We start from the raw sequence: 12,500 nt of genomic DNA on the forward strand, positions 1-12,500 counted from the left end.
GGATAATAATTATGATAATAATTATACAATGATAATAATGATGATTTGCCTAATAATTGCAATAATGCACTATTCTAATGATTTTCCTAATAATTGTAACGACAATGATAACAGAAATAATGATAAAAAATAATTATAACACGGCTATTATTGCTATCATAATCCTTGTTATTGTTGTTATTATTTCGAGAATTATCATTATTGTCATTATCATTATTAAAATAATTATAATGATGAAAATGACATTAATAATTGAGATAATGATTATTATAATGACTATATTAAGGGTAATTAGGGCGATAATGACAGTAATGATAATAATTATGATAATGACAATAATGATGATAATTATCATTATAAAGCCTACATCTATAATGAGAAAAAGGATAAAAGTAGAAAAATCCCAAAAGTCGAAAAACCGGCGAAATCTAACGAAATAAGCCTTTGGAGAGATGAGTCGTAAACCCCCCTTTTATCCAGTTTGAATGATGATTATGATTATCTTAGCAATAATTCTGCTAATTATGATGATTCGGATGATAACCCCATCAATAATGACAATGATGATAATAGTGAAAATTATGAGAGTAATTACGACAATAATTATGATAATAATTATGCAATGATAATTATAATGATGATTTGCCTAATAATTGCAATAATAGCAATAATCAATACTATTCTAATGATTTTCCTAATAATGATAACGAAAATGATAACAGAAATAATAATAAAATTAATTATAACAAAGCTATTATTCTTATCATAAATCTTATTATTGTTGTTATTATTTCCAGAATTATCATTATTGTCATTACAATTATCAAAATAAGTATGATGATGAAAATGATATTAGTAATTAAGATAATTATTATCATAATGACTATATTAACGGTAATTAGGGCGATAATGACAGTAATGATAATAATGATGATAATGACAATAATGATTATCATTATAAAGCCCATCTATAATGAGAAATAGGCTAAAAGTAGAAAAATCCAAAAGTCGAGAAACCGGCGAAATCTAGCGAAATACAGCCTTTGGAGAGATGAGTTGAGAACCCCCTTTTTCCAGTTTAAATGATGATTATGATGATCTTAGCAATAATTCTGCAAATTATGATGATAACCCCATCAATAATGACAATAATGACGATAATAATGATAATTATGAGAGTAATTAGGACAATAATTATGATAATAATTATACAATGATAATTATAATGATTTGCCTAATAATTGCAATAATAGCAATAATCACCACTATTCTAATGATTTTCCTAATAGCAAGAAAAACAATGATAACAGAAATAATAAAAGTAATTATAACACGGCTATCATTTTTACTATTATCCTTATTATTGTTGTTATTATTACCAGAATTATCATCATTATCAAAATAATTATAATGATGAAAATGACTAATGATTAAGATAATGATTATTATATTGACTATATTAAGGATAATATATATAGGAATCATCATGGAATATCATCATAATTACCTGAATTAATGTTAAATTCCTTATAATTACCATTAAAAAGTGAAAAGTTTTTTTTCGACGTTTCTCTCTAAAGGCTGTAATACGCTAGATTTTGCCGTTTTTTCGACTTTTGGGAATTTATTACTTCTGCCCGTTATTTCATTATACATGGACTGAATGATAATGATTATCATCATTATCATAATTTCTGTCATCTTTTTTATGATGACAGTAATGAAAATAATGATAATTATCATTCAGTCATATTTGTGATGAAATAAAAGCCAGAAGTAATAAAATAAAAAGAGTCGAAAAAAAACGGCAAAATCTAGCGTATTACAGCCTTTTGAGAGAAACGGTGGAAAAATCATTTTAGCTTTTTATTGGTAATTATGAGGATTTTAACATTAATGCAGGTAATTATGATGATTTCCATGATGATTCCTTTATTATTGACAATAATGATGATAATTATGATGATAACAATGATAATGACAATAATAATGATAATAATGATAAAGTCATAATTACAATGGTAATCTTGATAATTACTGCAATATTAATTAAGTTCCTTACTAATAATGGCAATAGAAATAATATCATTATCATTATAATTATTATTATTGTCATTATTAATTCTAAGATCATCAATATTGCTATTATCATTATATAAATAGTTATAATGATAAAAATAGCAATAATTATTATTATAACTGCGAGAATGATAATAATAATGCTAATCATGATGATAATGGCTATAATGATAATAATCATAAAAATGATGACAGTAATGATAATGTTAATTATCATTCAGTCCATTTATAATGAAATAAAGGCCAGAAGTAATGAAATCCCAAAAGTCGAAAAAAATTGCAAAATCTTAATTGCAGCATTTTGAGAGAAACGTAATTATGACGATTTTAACATTAATTCAGGTAATTATGATGATTTCTTTAACGATTCCTTTATTATTGACAATAATGATGATAATTATGATGATAATGACAATGATAATGACAATAATGATAAAGTCATAATTGTAATGATAATCTTGATAATTACTGCAATAATAGCAATAATTAACTCTATTCCAATAATTTCCATACTAATAATGGCAATAGAAGTAATTATATCATTATCATTGTCATTATAATTATAATTATTGTCATTATTATTTCCAAGATCATTATTATTGCTATTATCGTTATATAGATAGTTATAATGATAAAAATAGCAATAATGATTAGCATTAGCACGTGCAATAATGGTGATAATGATAATCATGATGATAATGACTATAATGATAATAATCATAGAAATGATGACAGTAATGATAATAATGATAATAATTATCATTCAGTCCATTTATAATGAAATAACGGCCAGAAGTAATAAAATCCCAAAAGTCGAAAAAACAGCAAAATCTAGCGAATTACGGCTTTTTCAGAGAAACGTCGAAAAAAAAACCTTTTCGCTTTTTAATGGTAATTATGAGGATTTTAACATTAATTCAGGTAATTATGAGGATTTTAACATTGATTTAGGTAATTATGATGATTTCCATGATTATACCTTTATTATTGACAATAATGATAATTATGATGATAATGACAATGATAATGACAATAATAATGATAATAATGATAAAGTTATAATTATGATGATAATCTTCATAATTACTTCAATAATAGCAATAATTAACTCTATTCCAATAATTTCAATAATAATAATGGCAATAGAAATAATAACATTATTATCATTGTCATTATAATGATTATTATTGTCATTATTATTCCTAAGATCATTATTGCTATTATCATTATATAAATAGTTGTAATGATAAAAATAGCAAAATTAATTAACATAATAATTGTTATAACTGCAATAATGATGATAATAATAATGATAATCATGATGATAATGACTATAATGATAATAATCATAAAAATGATGACAGTAATGATAATGATGATAATCATTATCATTCAGTCCATTTATAATGAAATAAAGGGCAGAAGTAATAAAATCCCAAAAGTTGAAAAAAACGGCAAAAGTATTACAGCCTTTTGAGAGAAACGTCGAAAAAAACCTTTTCGCTTTTTAATGGTAATTATGAGTATTTTAACATTAATTCAGGTAATTATGATGATTTTCCATGATGATTCCTTTATTATTGACAATAATGATAATTATGATGATAATAACAATGATAATGACAATAATAATGATAATTATGATAAAGTCATAATTATAATGATAATCTTGATAATTACTGCAATAAGAGCAATAATTAACTGTATTCCAATAATTTCCATACAATAGAAATAATATAATTATCATTGTCATTATGATTATTATTATTGTCATTATTATTTCTAAGATCATCATTATTGCTATTATCATTATTTAAATAGTTATAATGATAAAAATAGTAATAACAATTAGCATAATAATTATTACAAGTGGAATAATGATAATAATAATGATAATCATGATGATAATGACTATAATGATAATAATCATAAAAATGATGACAGAAATGATAATGATAATAATTATCATTCAGTCCATTTATAATGAAATAAAGGCCAGAAGTAATAAAATCCCAAAAGTCGAAAAAAACGCCAAAATCTAGCCTTTTGAGAGAAACGTCGAAAAAAAAAAACTTTTCGCATTTTAATGGTAATTATGAGGATTTTAACATTAATTCAGGTAATTATGATGATTTCCATGATGATGCCTTTATTATTGACAATAATGATGTTAATTATGATGATAATGACAATAATAATGATAATAATGATAAAGTCATAATCATACTGATAATCTTGATAATTACTGCAATGATAGAAATAACTAACTCTATATCTAGCGTATTACAGCCTTTTGAGAGAAACGTCGAAAAAAACCTTTTCGCATTTTAATGGTAATTATGAGGATTTTAACATTAATTCAGGTAATTATGATGATTTCCATGATGATACCTTTATTATTGACAATAATGATGTTAATCATGATGAAAATAACAATGATAATGACAATAATAATGATAATAATGATAGTCATAATCATACTGATAATCTTGATAATTACTGCAATATTAGAAATAACTAACTCTATTCCAATAATTTCCATACTAATAATGGCAATAGAAATAATTATAATATCATTATCATTGTCATTATAATTATAATTATTATCATTTTTATTTCCAAGATCATCATTATTGCTATTATCATTATATGAATAGTTATAATGATAAAAATAGCAATAATAATTAGCATAATAATTATTACAAGTGGAATAATGATGATAATAATAATGATAATCATGATAATGACTATAATGATAATAATCATAAAAATGATGACAGTAATGATAATGAAGATAATAATTATCATTCAGTCCATTTATAATGAAATAAAGGCCAGAAGTAATAAAATCCCAAAAGTCGAAAAAACGGCAAAATCTAGCTTATTACAGCCTTTTGAGAGAAAAGTCGAAAAAAAACCTTTTCGCTTTTTAATAGTAATTATGAGGATTTTAACATTAATTCAGGTAATTATGATGATTTCTATGACGATTCCTTTATTATTGACAATAATGATGATAATTATGATGATAATGACAATGATAATGACAATAATAATGATAATGATAAAGTGATAATTACAATAATAATCTTGATAATTACTGCAATAATAGCAATAATTAACTCTATTCCAATAATTTCCATACTAATAATGGCAATAGAAATAATAACATCGTTATCATTGTCATTATAATGATTATTATTGTCATTATTATTTTGATGATAACCCCATCAGTAATGACAATAATGATTTTGATAATGATAATCATGAGAGTAATTACGACAATAATTATGATAACAGTTATACAATGATAATTATAATGATGATTTGCCAAATTATTGCAGTAATAGCAATAGTCAACACTATTCTAATTATTTTCCTAATAATAATAACGACAATGATAACAGAAATAATAATAAAAGTAATTATAACACGGCTATTATTTTTATTATAATCCTTATTATTTTTGTTATCATTTTCAGAATTATCATTATTGTCATTATCATTATTAAAGTAATTATAAAGATGAAAATGACATTAATTATTAAGATAATGATTATTATAATGACTATATTAAGGGTAATTAGGGCGATAATGACAGTAATGATAATGATGATAATAACAATAATGATGATAATGACAATAATGACAATTATCATTATAAAGCCTATCTATAATGAGAAAAGGCTAAAAGTAGAAAAATCCCAAAGTCGAAAAACCGGCGAAATCAAACGAAATACAGCCTTTGGAGAGATGAGTCGAAAACCGCCCTTTTTCCAGTTTAAATGATGATTATGATGATCTTAGCAATAATTCTGCTAATTATGATGATAACCCATTAAATAATGACAATAATGACGATAATAATGATAATTATAAGATTAATTAGAACAATAATTATGATAATAATTATTCAGTGATAATTATAATGATTATTTCCCTAATAATTGCAATAATATCAAAAATCAACACTGTTCTAATGATTTTCCTAATAATAATAACGACAATAACAGAAATAATAATGAAAGTAATTATAACGGCTATTATTCTTATCATAATCCTTATTATTGTCTTCATTATTTTCAGAATTATCATTATTGTCATTATCATTATTAAAATAATTATAATGATGAAAATGACATTAATAATTAAGATAATGATTATTATAATGACTATATAAAGGGTAATTAAGGCGATAATGACAGTAATTATAATAATGATGATAATGACAATTATGATGATAATTATCATTATAAAGCCCATCAATGATGAAAGTAATGACGATAATAATGATAATTATGAGAGTAATTAGGATAATAATTATGATAATAATTATACAATGATAATAATGATGATTTGCCTAATAATTGCAATAATGCACTATTCTAATGATTTTCCTAATAATTGTAACGACAATGATAACAGAAATAATGATAAAAAATAATTATAACACGGCTATTATTGCTATCATAATCCTTGTTATTGTTGTTATTATTTCGAGAATTATCATTATTGTCATTATCATTATTAAAATAATTATAATGATGAAAATGACATTAATAATTGAGATAATGATTATTATAATGACTATATTAAGGGTAATTAGGGCGATAATGACAGTAATGATAATAATTATGATAATGACAATAATGATGATAATTATCATTATAAAGCCTACATCTATAATGAGAAAAAGGATAAAAGTAGAAAAATCCCAAAAGTCGAAAAACCGGCGAAATCTAACGAAATAAGCCTTTGGAGAGATGAGTCGTAAACCCCCCTTTTATCCAGTTTGAATGATGATTATGATTATCTTAGCAATAATTCTGCTAATTATGATGATTCGGATGATAACCCCATCAATAATGACAATGATGATAATAGTGAAAATTATGAGAGTAATTACGACAATAATTATGATAATAATTATGCAATGATAATTATAATGATGATTTGCCTAATAATTGCAATAATAGCAATAATCAATACTATTCTAATGATTTTCCTAATAATGATAACGAAAATGATAACAGAAATAATAATAAAATTAATTATAACAAAGCTATTATTCTTATCATAAATCTTATTATTGTTGTTATTATTTCCAGAATTATCATTATTGTCATTACAATTATCAAAATAAGTATGATGATGAAAATGATATTAGTAATTAAGATAATTATTATCATAATGACTATATTAACGGTAATTAGGGCGATAATGACAGTAATGATAATAATGATGATAATGACAATAATGATTATCATTATAAAGCCCATCTATAATGAGAAATAGGCTAAAAGTAGAAAAATCCAAAAGTCGAGAAACCGGCGAAATCTAGCGAAATACAGCCTTTGGAGAGATGAGTTGAGAACCCCCTTTTTCCAGTTTAAATGATGATTATGATGATCTTAGCAATAATTCTGCAAATTATGATGATAACCCCATCAATAATGACAATAATGACGATAATAATGATAATTATGAGAGTAATTAGGACAATAATTATGATAATAATTATACAATGATAATTATAATGATTTGCCTAATAATTGCAATAATAGCAATAATCACCACTATTCTAATGATTTTCCTAATAGCAAGAAAAACAATGATAACAGAAATAATAATAAAAGTAATTATAACACGGCTATCATTTTTACTATTATCCTTATTATTGTTGTTATTATTACCAGAATTATCATCATTATCAAAATAATTATAATGATGAAAATGACTAATGATTAAGATAATGATTATTATATTGACTATATTAAGGATAATATATATAGGAATCATCATGGAATATCATCATAATTACCTGAATTAATGTTAAATTCCTTATAATTACCATTAAAAAGTGAAAAGTTTTTTTTCGACGTTTCTCTCTAAAGGCTGTAATACGCTAGATTTTGCCGTTTTTTCGACTTTTGGGAATTTATTACTTCTGCCCGTTATTTCATTATACATGGACTGAATGATAATGATTATCATCATTATCATAATTTCTGTCATCTTTTTTATGATGACAGTAATGAAAATAATGATAATTATCATTCAGTCATATTTGTGATGAAATAAAAGCCAGAAGTAATAAAATAAAAAGAGTCGAAAAAAAACGGCAAAATCTAGCGTATTACAGCCTTTTGAGAGAAACGGTGGAAAAATCATTTTAGCTTTTTATTGGTAATTATGAGGATTTTAACATTAATGCAGGTAATTATGATGATTTCCATGATGATTCCTTTATTATTGACAATAATGATGATAATTATGATGATAACAATGATAATGACAATAATAATGATAATAATGATAAAGTCATAATTACAATGGTAATCTTGATAATTACTGCAATATTAATTAAGTTCCTTACTAATAATGGCAATAGAAATAATATCATTATCATTATAATTATTATTATTGTCATTATTAATTCTAAGATCATCAATATTGCTATTATCATTATATAAATAGTTATAATGATAAAAATAGCAATAATTATTATTATAACTGCGAGAATGATAATAATAATGCTAATCATGATGATAATGGCTATAATGATAATAATCATAAAAATGATGACAGTAATGATAATGTTAATTATCATTCAGTCCATTTATAATGAAATAAAGGCCAGAAGTAATGAAATCCCAAAAGTCGAAAAAAATTGCAAAATCTTAATTGCAGCATTTTGAGAGAAACGTAATTATGACGATTTTAACATTAATTCAGGTAATTATGATGATTTCTTTAACGATTCCTTTATTATTGACAATAATGATGATAATTATGATGATAATGACAATGATAATGACAATAATAATGATAAAGTCATAATTGTAATGATAATCTTGATAATTACTGCAATAATAGCAATAATTAACTCTATTCCAATAATTTCCATACTAATAATGGCAATAGAAGTAATTATATCATTATCATTGTCATTATAATTATAATTATTGTCATTATTATTTCCAAGATCATTATTATTGCTATTATCGTTATATAGATAGTTATAATGATAAAAATAGCAATAATGATTAGCATTAGCACGTGCAATAATGGTGATAATGATAATCATGATGATAATGACTATAATGATAATAATCATAGAAATGATGACAGTAATGATAATAATGATAATAATTATCATTCAGTCCATTTATAATGAAATAACGGCCAGAAGTAATAAAATCCCAAAAGTCGAAAAAACAGCAAAATCTAGCGAATTACGGCTTTTTCAGAGAAACGTCGAAAAAAAAACCTTTTCGCTTTTTAATGGTAATTATGAGGATTTTAACATTAATTCAGGTAATTATGAGGATTTTAACATTGATTTAGGTAATTATGATGATTTCCATGATTATACCTTTATTATTGACAATAATGATAATTATGATGATAATGACAATGATAATGACAATAATAATGATAATAATGATAAAGTTATAATTATGATGATAATCTTCATAATTACTTCAATAATAGCAATAATTAACTCTATTCCAATAATTTCAATAATAATAATGGCAATAGAAATAATAACATTATTATCATTGTCATTATAATGATTATTATTGTCATTATTATTCCTAAGATCATTATTGCTATTATCATTATATAAATAGTTGTAATGATAAAAATAGCAAAATTAATTAACATAATAATTGTTATAACTGCAATAATGATGATAATAATAATGATAATCATGATGATAATGACTATAATGATAATAATCATAAAAATGATGACAGTAATGATAATGATGATAATCATTATCATTCAGTCCATTTATAATGAAATAAAGGGCAGAAGTAATAAAATCCCAAAAGTTGAAAAAAACGGCAAAAGTATTACAGCCTTTTGAGAGAAACGTCGAAAAAAACCTTTTCGCTTTTTAATGGTAATTATGAGTATTTTAACATTAATTCAGGTAATTATGATGATTTTCCATGATGATTCCTTTATTATTGACAATAATGATAATTATGATGATAATAACAATGATAATGACAATAATAATGATAATTATGATAAAGTCATAATTATAATGATAATCTTGGTAATTACTGCAATAAGAGCAATAATTAACTGTATTCCAATAATTTCCATACAATAGAAATAATATAATTATCATTGTCATTATGATTATTATTATTGTCATTATTATTTCTAAGATCATCATTATTGCTATTATCATTATTTAAATAGTTATAATGATAAAAATAGTAATAACAATTAGCATAATAATTATTACAAGTGGAATAATGATAATAATAATGATAATCATGATGATAATGACTATAATGATAATAATCATAAAAATGATGACAGAAATGATAATGATAATAATTATCATTCAGTCCATTTATAATGAAATAAAGGCCAGAAGTAATAAAATCCCAAAAGTCGAAAAAAACGCCAAAATCTAGCCTTTTGAGAGAAACGTCGAAAAAAAAAACTTTTCGCATTTTAATGGTAATTATGAGGATTTTAACATTAATTCAGGTAATTATGATGATTTCCATGATGATGCCTTTATTATTGACAATAATGATGTTAATTATGATGATAATGACAATAATAATGATAATAATGATAAAGTCATAATCATACTGATAATCTTGATAATTACTGCAATGATAGAAATAACTAACTCTATATCTAGCGTATTACAGCCTTTTGAGAGAAACGTCGAAAAAAACCTTTTCGCATTTTAATGGTAATTATGAGGATTTTAACATTAATTCAGGTAATTATGATGATTTCCATGATGATACCTTTATTATTGACAATAATGATGTTAATCATGATGAAAATAACAATGATAATGACAATAATAATGATAATAATGATAGTCATAATCATACTGATAATCTTGATAATTACTGCAATATTAGAAATAACTAACTCTATTCCAATAATTTCCATACTAATAATGGCAATAGAAATAATTATAACATCATTATCATTGTCATTATAATTATAATTATTATCATTTTTATTTCCAAGATCATCATTATTGCTATTATCATTATATGAATAGTTATAATGATAAAAATAGCAATAATAATTAGCATAATAATTATTACAAGTGGAATAATGATGATAATAATAATGATAATCATGATAATGACTATAATGATAATAATCATAAAAATGATGACAGTAATGATAATGAAGATAATAATTATCATTCAGTCCATTTATAATGAAATAAAGGCCAGAAGTAATAAAATCCCAAAAGTCGAAAAAACGGCAAAATCTAGCTTATTACAGCCTTTTGAGAGAAAAGTCGAAAAAAAACCTTTTCGCTTTTTAATAGTAATTATGAGGATTTTAACATTAATTCAGGTAATTATGATGATTTCTATGACGATTCCTTTATTATTGACAATAATGATGATAATTATGATGATAATGACAATGATAATGACAATAATAATGATAATGATAAAGTGATAATTACAATAATAATCTTGATAATTACTGCAATAATAGCAATAATTAACTCTATTCCAATAATTTCCATACTAATAATGGCAATAGAAATAATAACATCGTTATCATTGTCATTATAATGATTATTATTGTCATTATTATTTCTAAGATCATTATTGCTATTATCATTATAAAAATAGTTATAATGATAAAAATAGCAATAATAATTAGCATAATAATTATCATAACTGCGATAATGATGATATTAATAATGATAATCATGATGATAATGACTATAATGATAATAATCATAAAAATGATGACTGTAATGATAACAATGATGATAATCATTATCATTCAGTCCATTTATAATGAAATAAAGGGCAGAAGTGATAAAACCCCAAAAGTCGAAAAAGCGGCAAAAACTAGCTTATTACAGCCTTTTGAGAGAAACGTCGAAAAAAAACCTTTTCGCTTTTTATTAGTAATTATGAGGATTTTAACATTAATGCAGGTAATTATGATGATTTCCATGATGATTCCTTTATTATTGACAATAATGATGATAATTATGATGATAATAATGATAATGACAATAATAATGATAATAATGATAAAGTCATCATTATAATCATAATCTTCATAATTACTGCAATAATAGCAATAATTAACTCTATTCCAATATCTTCCATACTAATAATTACATTAACTGGAATTTGGTGAGGTTAGGTTAGGATAGGCTCAAATTTGACCAGGAGACTCCAAATTTCGTTTTCTTACATAAGGTTTATATTTAATCAGTTTAATGGAGGTTACGTTACATTAACTGGAATTTGGTGAGGTTAGGTTAGGATTGGCTCAAATTTCACCAGGAGACTCCAAATTTCGTTTTCTTACATTAGGTTTATATAAAATCAGTTTAATGGAGGTTAGGTTACATTAGCTGGAATTTGGTGAGGTTAGGTTAGGTTAGG

Source organism: Penaeus vannamei, chromosome 6, assembly GCF_042767895.1.
Source record: "Penaeus vannamei isolate JL-2024 chromosome 6, ASM4276789v1, whole genome shotgun sequence".
In the NCBI taxonomy this organism is placed as follows: domain Eukaryota; kingdom Metazoa; phylum Arthropoda; class Malacostraca; order Decapoda; family Penaeidae; genus Penaeus; species Penaeus vannamei.